This window comes from Schistocerca serialis, chromosome 3, assembly GCF_023864345.2.
Source record: "Schistocerca serialis cubense isolate TAMUIC-IGC-003099 chromosome 3, iqSchSeri2.2, whole genome shotgun sequence".
Classification (NCBI taxonomy): domain Eukaryota; kingdom Metazoa; phylum Arthropoda; class Insecta; order Orthoptera; family Acrididae; genus Schistocerca; species Schistocerca serialis.
Genome location: NC_064640.1, coordinates 840,192,862 through 840,203,145, shown reverse-complemented (window position 1 = coordinate 840,203,145; position 10,284 = coordinate 840,192,862). Strand labels below are relative to the sequence as shown.

General features: G+C 38.2%; 1 protein-coding gene across 5 annotated transcripts in view; it reads left to right on the top strand.

The window, feature by feature from the left end:
* Positions 1 to 311: 311 nt before the first annotated feature.
* The window catches only part of LOC126470898 (ATP-binding cassette sub-family B member 6), a 151,763-nt gene continuing 141,790 nt past the window's right edge, over positions 312 to 10,284 (top strand). The window contains exon 1 of one of the 5 annotated variants that reach the window (XM_050098929.1): positions 312 to 389. The gene's annotated coding sequence lies outside the window, so the exon portion shown is untranslated. The other 4 variants (XM_050098926.1, XM_050098928.1, XM_050098927.1 and 1 more) reach the window with 4 other exon arrangements.

Genomic DNA, 10,284 nt, shown 5'->3' with positions numbered 1-10,284 from the left:
ACACACACACACACACACACACACGAACAATTCTATGACACTACTCTAAAATTAATTACACACACACACACACACACACACACACACACGATGTTCGAAGTGGCGCGTTTCTTCCCCACCCCTCTGCACACATAACAGAATGATAGCCGCCTTAGGAACTGCAGTTTTAAGATAAAAAAAAGTCATACTGCTTCTTTTTTCCTTTTACACGTATTTACAGGCAATGACAACTGTATGAAAACTGATGCATTCTCTGTCTTTTCCAATTTCTATCACTATAGGATTGCTCTACGTTCAATTGTTTCCTCTAGCAGGCATGCCACCACATATCATTCTGGCGGCATGATTTCGTAGACAAAATTTGATTACAAGTTGGATGTTATAAAGGGGTGCGTAGTGGTTAGCGTAGCTAAGCCTTATGGATTCAGATTTTAATAATTCAGAGGCCTTGTCTGCAGACGTAGAAAGTTATTCTACAACGGATAGTGAGCCTTACTCTCGGATTGAATTACTTACGTTGAGACGTTTAAGACTTGTTTTAACAAAGTATTTACTGTTATTAAGAGAAATTAAGAGGGACGTAAACACAACAGCTGAGAACTACGAATTTCTTCTGGAGCACCTTAAGTCTGAGAGGAAAAGAAGCGAGAATCGCCAGAAGAAGTGACGCAAGTGTTTTGATATCCGCTTCAGAAAACTGCTTGGCGTTCAGAGTTGTCAAACAGATTAGTGAGTGTGATGTTCGCAGTTTGTAACATGTTTGTATGAGTGAGTTTTTTTAGGACAGCTATTTTTTATTTGTAGCGTTTGAATGAAAGTAAAGTTTCACTGTAAAATATTTAGGATGACGATGCATTTTTGATAACTTTGAATTGGTAGGATCAGATGTCATCTGTTTTAGAAGACTACTAGTTTGGATCGTGTGTGCTTGCGTGCCGGGTGTTCTAGGCGTGTTCGGTGTCAGGGGAATGAACCTGTTTTTGTAAAACCTTAATGAAAGGATCTCGTCACCGTGAAAAAGTTTTGTATTTGTGGGCTACATTATTGTATCCGTAAGTGGATTTTCGATTCATTTAAAGATAAAAATGTTGTGCTAGGGTAACTCAGTTTTGCAGACCGCATACTTGCAAGTTGTAGCTCATTGGGAGAGTTGCCTCATTACATCTTGGGCTCAGCTCCACTTGGTGAGACTCTGCACCAGTTCTTTTCTCAACTGACAACTGTAGCAGTCGCCCAGCGTTTATTTTCTGTCGAAAGCCAGCAATTGTAGATAAACAAGACGCCATCTCCGTTAGCCGGCAGAGTGAGTGAGTGAGTGAGTGAGTGAGTGTTTTCGTATCGTATTTTGTAAATTTCTGAATGATAATTCTTTTATGCTGCTCTCATAATATCAATGTAACATTTCCTATGTTGTAAGTTGTATGGTGTGTACATTCCAATCTCAATAGACCTATTTTTCCACAATTTTTGCCCTCTTTGGCTCCATGGAAGTTGTTTCGTGACTTTTTAACACAAACCTTATAGTCATGTTCATTCTAGTTACCGTATATTCATTTCCTTACACAGAACCTTGTGATTCTTTATATTATCAGTCTGCTTAATTTTCAATAACCTTCTTTAACACCACATATCAAATGCTGTAAATTTCTTCTTTAACTGTTCTACTGTTCATGTCACAATTCCATGGAATGTTCTGTTGTAGAAAAAAATTCTCAGAAATGAAGGCCCATCTTAGATAATGTTGTTAGCAGACTTTCTTTGATGCAGAAAGCTCTCATTGTCTGTGCTGTTGGGTCTCTTCATGTTCTTGCTTCATCTGTTGTACTGTATATTATTTTACTTGCTGATAGCAGAATTCCCCCACTATGTTTATTATGTGGTCTCTAATTTTGATGCTGAGTTCATCTCAGTGGACTGTCCAGTCAGTTCATAAAGTCCTGTAATTCTTCATCACTCTCAAAGAGGATAACAACATTGTCATCGTCGTCAAGTCCCCCCAAATTTTTATCCCATTTTTGAATATTTCTTTTGGTGTCTTTGGAGGCCTAGGTTATGTTAAGTTCAGTTTGGTTGTATGTTGTTGAGGCTATGGAATTGGTCATCGAAATTCTTTAGCCTACAGAGTTTTCATCAGGAATGTGGTTGTATTTACCTTTCTGAAGAAAACTTGCATCTGTCTTCTGTGGACTGAGATTCCCAAGCTTTTAATGTGTTCGAATGTGTTAACAATAGGAACATGCCTGCCCCAAAACCCCTTATTCCTATAAAGGTCCCAATAGTTGATCAATGTTTGTTTTGCTAATGTTTTCATTTTTAGTGAAGCCCTCCAATGGTCATCTCCACCATATTCATTTATTCATGGAGGGATCATCTTACATTGATATTGGCTTTGTTGTAATAATACAATGGAAATATATAGCTCAAAAATATACGTACACAGAATATATAAGTATGCATTTTTAAGATAGGACAGGTGATAGGCCGTAGCTTTGATGAAGAGTCTGTCATGGTATTTGTTCTATTGGTGGGGTGTTTTGTTGTTTACTAAGCCCATTGCTTCTGTGATACCCAAGTTGGACAATAGAGGAAAAGCTATATATTGTCCTCTTCTGCCTTTTTTAACCCAATGACTTCTTTCTTACTCTTCCATTCTCATTGTTCCCTTTTCTTCTTTAAATTGTATAGGCCTACATCTTTCCCTATAGCATGTATGATGTATGTCTTGATTATTTTGTCATGGTTTTTGTTTTCTTCCTAGATTGAGAAATTTTATGGAAGTGTCAGGGTTTTGCTGATGCCTTACTTTCATTCTCAAGCTAAGTGTTAGGACTGCCTGTGTGACACCTGTAGGTTTCCTAAAGCCAACTGATCATTGTTTGACAGATCCTCTACTTTCTTTTCCTATCTTTTGTATATTATTCTGGTCAAGAACTCAGTTGCTTGAGCTGTCTAGCAGATTGTCTGTCCAGTCTTACGTTCATCAGCTTTCCAATCTTCAGTGTTGTGGGGATGATATTCTTCAAAAAGTCTTAAGGTATCTCTCCAGTCTCGTAAATCCTGCACAGTAACTAGAATAACTGTGTGGTTGGCATTCCTCACAACGGTTTTAGAAATTCCGAAGTAATGATATCTACCACTTCTCCCAGGATTTAGTTATTATTCATCCAGGTATCATCTCACAATAATAGAGGATTTGTCTTTGTGATACAATGAAAACAGGTAGCTCAAAATATACATCTACATAGAACATATACATGTGTCCTTTTTTTTTTTTACTAGGACAGGTGGTCGCCATGACCTTGCTCGTGGGGTCAACCTGGCATTAGCCTGAACCGATTAAGGAGAACCACAGAAAACCTAAATCAGGATGACAGGACAGAGCAAATCCATTCTGGACAGAGCAAATCCGTCCTTCCTAATATGAGGTCATCATCTAAACATCTGCACTGCTTCATTTGATTCATCCCTGTTGTACAGTGTTCTTTTGATGATCTGCAGTTTGCACCAGATAACTTGTATTCTAGAACATAGCTTATCACTGTACATACCAAGGACACCAACTAGTGACTCTTGTACCATGAACATGCTGCTGTGTCCTTTGCATTCCTACCAGTCTGCTTGGAAAACTGACTCCAGGTGCATGAACATGCAACTATGACCCTTGTGTGGCTTCATGTCCTACGTTCGGACTGTCTGAATAACCGACTCACCAGATGCATGAGATGTTAAACTCACGATAATGATAAGACTGTAGTATCACGCACTATGGATCTTGGCACATGATTCCTTGTAAAAGCATTACATTATGATAATATATTGTAATGTGCTGTAGTTGTCCTGATTCATTATTAACAACTACCGAGTCCCATAAGTATTCTTTAATAGTGTATTTATTATAGTTTTATTTATTTATTTTATTATAGGCATTACTTATGAAGTATGTGTCCTGTCCTTTTGGCTAAAGTTTACAACTGTCCTCCCATGCGTAGATTCTGGCAATGATTGAGGGAATGTGATATTACTTATACTGTCAGAAATCGTGCAACTCATTAGTCTTCACCCATCCATCTCCCTAGCCTCACGATTTAATTTTTTTTAAAAATCATATGAAACACTGATTCACAATTCAGCTGTTCTGCAATCTTAGATTTCCCTGACAGCCATTTGTAAAGTTTTACCACCTTTTCAAGGAAATATATTTTAGTAATTGGTTTCATGTGCTAGATAAATTGATTGTACACTTTTTTCCTTGATAGAAAAGATGTTATTGAGTTTTTTTATTTGTTTCTTCGTTGGTAAATGTAAGTCCAAAGTGTCTCTTAGTCTGTGATTATGTTAAGACAGTTTGTGAAGCACTTACTGTTTACCCTGACACCCACAACAGATTGCTCGATGTACTCACTTGGTACAGGAAGGATACCTAGTTTTGAAAACAGTTCTGTACAGTGAGTTGACTACAACTTCTAGTTACTATTTTCATTGCCCTTTTCTGCAGTTTGAAAATTGTGTCTAGGTTTTGTGCCTTCGATCCTCGGAAAAGAATCCCATAGCTAAGAACTGAGTGTAAATAAGAAACCACAGACCATTGCCTGTTACTAATTGATAACAGAACTCATAAGAGCGTAACATATGATGACATTCTTTTTGCCGGAATCTTTCTTTGTTCATTCTGTGTTAATTGCAAACAGTATTTATACTTAAAGACTTCGTGTTTGTTATAGAAGCTTTTGATTTATCACCTATGCTTAATGCAACAGAATTATGCTCCCCCTTTATGCTGAATGCTGCTGTTCATGTTCTTTCTATTAAGTGTTAATTTGTTATATTTTGCCCAGTTGTGAATATCCTTGAGGGATTTATTTGCTGCTCATAATAGATAGTCTGGTGTTTTATAAGACCTTTCTCTCCATGTCTTATACTGTCAGAAAAGTCACGTGTGTTAAGAACAAAATTGTACCCAATACTTCCCTGATGAACTCCTATGTTTACATGTTTCTTACCTGACAATTGTTTTACTAAAAAAAATTATGATTTGCAGATTTGTGAACTACCTCTAACTTAGGCACCCTGTTTTCCAGACTGAAACCACTCGTTCACCATTCCTCTTACACCTAGCACTTTTATTGTGTTTAGTAGTATTTTGTGGTCAGCAGTGTTAAAAGCCTTGCACATGTCTAAGAACACACCTGTAATGCGGTCATTCTTGTCAAGAGCTTGCAGTTCCACTTTTGTGAAATCTGTAATGGCTGATGTACTTCTTCCAGTCCACAAACTGAGCTGTGCTTCATTCAAAAGGTTGTATTTAATCATGCAACTCATTAGTCTATCTTTCATGATTGATTCAATTATTTTTGAGAATGCATAAGATAATGAAAGTGACCTGTCGTTTTCTTGGTTCTCCACATTGCATTTCTTTAGTGAAGGTAGAATCCATGCATTCTTTAAAGACACCTGAAGTAAAAGACTCGTTTATGTTCGTTAATAGGGTTTCTATGCTCCCTGCACATGTCTTGAGAACAGATACTGGAACCTCATCTGTATCTGCTGACTTCTTTTTTAGTTTCTGTATTGGCCTCCTGAATTCAAGATTTATGGAGGGAAACATCATTATTGTGCTTGCTGTGTAATTAATTGTGGGTGCTACATGTGTTTTTGTTGCAACTTCTCCACGCTACCAGGAAAATAGTCAATTACAAAATTTTTCAGGTCCTGAGGATTTTCTTTTACTCCATCCCCATTGCTTTAATTTTTTGTATTGAATGTTATTTTGTCACTGAATGATTTTTGTGTTGCAAGCTGTACCATCCTGGGTATCATCTTATACTTGTGATAGTAATCGAGGAACTGTGGTTTACTGTAGTGTTTTGTAAAAAAACTGTGAAATTTAAGTGTTGGGGAAAACTTTCTAATATTTGCAGTTATCCATCTCCTTTTCCTTAGATGCTGCTGTAGTAGTGATTGTTGTTGGAAATGTCCCTTTAAAAATTAATTTAAACAGTGTGCTGGATTTAGAGAACTCTTCATCTGATGGTTTACATTTCGTCACAGGTTTGATTTGCCAATGCCTTAAAGAGAAGGTATGTATTTTATGTTTCAAGAAGATCCATTTACAGGACTGCAGTTTTGTGGATTGTACCAAGTTAGCTTTATTATTTAACAGTAATGATCAGACAGACCAAAATCTATTATAAATATTTTATAGTGCTCCCTGTTGTCAGTAAGTACATGCTGTGTCCTATCAAAGGATAGAGGGAAGATGGGGTTTTGTGGTCAGTCTGCAATTTCAGAGCAGTGAAGAGCAAATGTAGAAAGACAGATTCCCGGTGAAGGCAGGTGGATAACTTGGATCAGTGCCAAACAGTGTCACAGATCACCTACTAGAGTTGCAGATTCAGGGACTCCACAGGATACTTGCAGCAGGAGGCTCATGGAATCAACACTATATACGCTCAGAATAACTACTACACTGGAATCTAATTCTAAACATTGGTTGCACAACAGAAGTCAGTGTCTTAAGTCACAGGGTGAGTACTAACAGAAGAAGTGCAGCACTCAATGAGAAAAACAGACATGTCTGAGCTTACTGAGGCTGGTCATGAGTGACACAGAGTCTGCACCTCAGCAATGTGACTGAGAACTCCCACTGAATACAAAAACATAGATTTTTAAAGAATTGTGGCAGCACGTTATTTCTCCCTTCCTGTTGTCAGCCCACCAATCCACTGCTCTTAACAAGCTTCAGCCAATCTGGTGAGTTGCTCTGCACCTCCAGGCACTTCTGACAACCATATTTAGAGTCCTCCTGTACTTTTACTCGGTAAGTAGGGATGCTTCTTGATTTTACATTAACAAACTCAAAGTTTGGTATCAACAGTGTTCAGTTGATAGCTGAACGTCACTGCCACTCCCATTATGGCCAGCAACAACAGTATTGTATGTCACTTGGTGCCACCCTCCATCCTTTTGAGTTTGACTGTTGCTGTAGCAGCATTCTAACCTGTGTAAACCCACTGACAGTGCAGTTGTTAGGAGCAAGTATCAAGCTTGCTGCCTCTGCTAAGACATGCCTTTTCATGGCCATCTTCTACTGTGATGCCTTAAGACAGCATCTAGGTGGTGGATGGAGTTACCAGTTAATTCTCTGAACTGGAACTTCTCACCTGGGACAGCTGCCCAATGTCTCTGCAATTTGCAGGGCTCTGGTGTTACTTTTTAGCTCCGGGAACCTAAACACTACTAATTTTTCCTGCTCTCTGCATTGTTTTTCTGAGTTCCTATCTTGAAGTGCCCTTGACGACTCCCAACATCCCTAAGTGTAACAATGTAAAAGTTGTTAAGTTGCCAGTGTATGACGTATGATCTAAGAGTGATGCTGAACTTTTTGGTCTCCTAGTAGCAAGGTTTGCCATTTGTGCCATATTAGAAGTGTTCAAAAGGTACGTTATTAGTTATTTCACCCTCAACACCTGTGTTAGTATTCACATCTACCCATAGGCCCTGTTATAATATTAGATATGGGGGCTGAAACTCTTTCCAGGACTACTGTTAATCTGTTGAAGGAATTGTCCACATTATCACTTGGTGATTGGTACATGCAAAGAATGATTAACTCTTATGGATGGCTAGCTACGTTAGTTTGAATGGTAATGCAGTATTTTACATACACCAATTGTGCTATTTATTTATTTATTTGTTCATTTCTTCTGTACCTGTAAATTGTGCCATCTCTGATATAAATTTGTGATTGACTACCCTTTAAGATAGTTCTGCTGTAGTAGCAGCTTGACATTCATATGATGATAGCACTATATGCAGTATTTCATTGCCTCTGCGTCAGTGCTCTGTAATGTATACCACTGTGCTGTTCAGAGACCGTAATTAAGATTCAAGCTGATATTTTATTTTTAACAGACTACACGTTTTGATGAAGAATAAATAATTCTGACCAAATTTTTGTGGTGTTCGTGCAGTCTGGTGTGGTACATTTTATCTTCCATGTACATGTTGCTGAAATTTCTAAACTAGTTGTGACAGTTGTAAGGGAGGGGAGCCTGTTGTCATAATTTATCTTGCAAAAAGACCTAGTCATCCTACCCACGACAACAGATGTTTGACCACACATACCTATTGTAATATCAATAATTAATTCTACCAACCTTCCCTTCCCAGTCCTGCTGAGGTGCAGATCATTCTTAATGTGTCTCTGTGTCCCAATAGTTCACACTGGTACCCGTGCAATGTGCGCTGCCTGGTCAACAACTATCTGTACTATCTTCAGCTCTGCACTTATCTGCCATGCAGCACTGCTGAGCAGAGGCAGATTGTGCCACCGGTACAACTCGACTGTACACTTGTTGGTGAAACCAATTAGTGAGTCTATCTTGTCCAGTCACCACCTATGCTGTATGCTCTGCCCTATCCTTATTGAAGCTGTGGGGTGCCCAACCACAATTAATATCTTGTCATATTTGTGAAATCGTTACAAAAAAGCTCTTAGCTTTCAGCCCAGTACTCCGCTTGTAAGTGCTGGTGAACTAATGCTCTTCACCTAACATCAATCAGGGGACCTAAAGCTGTGCTACGAGCAAGAGTGCATGCTGTTCTGAGCGTGCTGGGCTCACATTTTGTTAGATGATGGTTCAAATGTCCATCTGGCTACCCAGGTTTAGGTTTTCTGCAATTTCCCTAAATCGCTTAAGGCAAATGCTGGTATGGTTGCTTTGAAAGGGCATGAGCAATTTCTTTCCATCATCCCTCCATAATCGGAGCTTGCGCTCCACCACTAATTACCTCATTGTCGATGGGACGTTACTCTAATCTTTCGTGCTAAACCTCTGCCACGAGTGCTACCTAGGAGCAGTAACGTCATCTTCGTAACATTAGTGTTTTCGTAGCTTTCCTACTCATTGGCTGAGTCTGCTGAACAGTGATTTCTGTTTGCTTAAAAGTCTTCCAAAACTCTGTCAAACTCTCTCTTGTATAGGATCCTGTCTCTCTTCCATGTTTCCTCTACAACAGCAGCAGGCAGATCCTTCCGTTTTCTTGGTGTGCTCTTTCCACTTATCTACACCTCTGTATTTAACAATGGAATTAATTTTACACACTTAATGTTCACACTTCTACTTTTCAATTCTTTGAAAGTTATATTGACTGTTTCTGTATGTTGTATTTGTCCCTTTTTTAAAAGTATTCAAATTTTTTCTACAGTTATTTTGCTTTAGCTTTCTTGCAGCTCCTATTAATTTCATTTCTGAATGGTATAGAGCACTGTATTCCTTTCTTTAATTACTATGAGGCTGGAAGTTGTCAGTGAACCCATAAGGTAGTGTGAATTAATTCTCTCTTAGTCTATAGGTTGGTACATTACTGCTGTCCTGTTCAAAATAAAATCTTTCTACACAAGCATATCAAATATTGTATTATTGTTTTGTTAGAATCATTGGATATACTCTTTTTTTTTTTTCCTCAGCTGACAAATCAGCTTTTCGTATTTTAGAATTTTGTTGGTTGTAGAAAAAACTGCCAGGCCAATGTAACACAGGCTGTATATTTTTAAATGCTGAATTTACTGTAAGTTATGTGGTGAATGATGATGGGAAGCACAAGTAAATGGCAATCCATCCACTTTTTTACATCCTTTGATACTTGTAGGGTGGCTATTGTTAAGGGGCAAAAGGGGCATTCATGAGTTTCTGAAGCTTGTCCACAGAAACAACAGTTTTTCCCTCCTACAATTAACTTTAGATAAAGCCCATTACAGACTTAAAGTATTAAAATTCTTATGTACTTTTTGGTTACTCTTTTTTTTTTTCCTACTGTAACTACCTAATGAGGTTTGTTACTTGACAAGCTACACTGGCTCAGATTTGAATTTCACACTAAACATGCAGATGCTCCCTATTACCAGTGGAATGCATCAGTGTACAGATTGTGGTAAGCTATAGGACAAAGTTTAGCAATATGATGACGTTCATACCAACTTACAGGTTGTGATGACCCTTCAGTTCTTACGTACTGCTGTCTAATGGAAACCACTGAGTGTAAAATTTTCAGAATTTGTATCAATTTCTGTTTTGTAGTCTGAGATTTGTTGTGTTGTGAATGTCCAGGTTTAGTCTAGCGGACTAACACAAGGAATTGTAAATGTGACTGGTAAATCATGTTGTTTGCTTTGACAGGAACATTATGCTTTCAATGGAAAATGTTTCATTTTAGGGTCTTCACTAGAATACAGCATATCCTAGGGTGTGATGATCTGAAAAGCCAAATGATTACACACTTGTT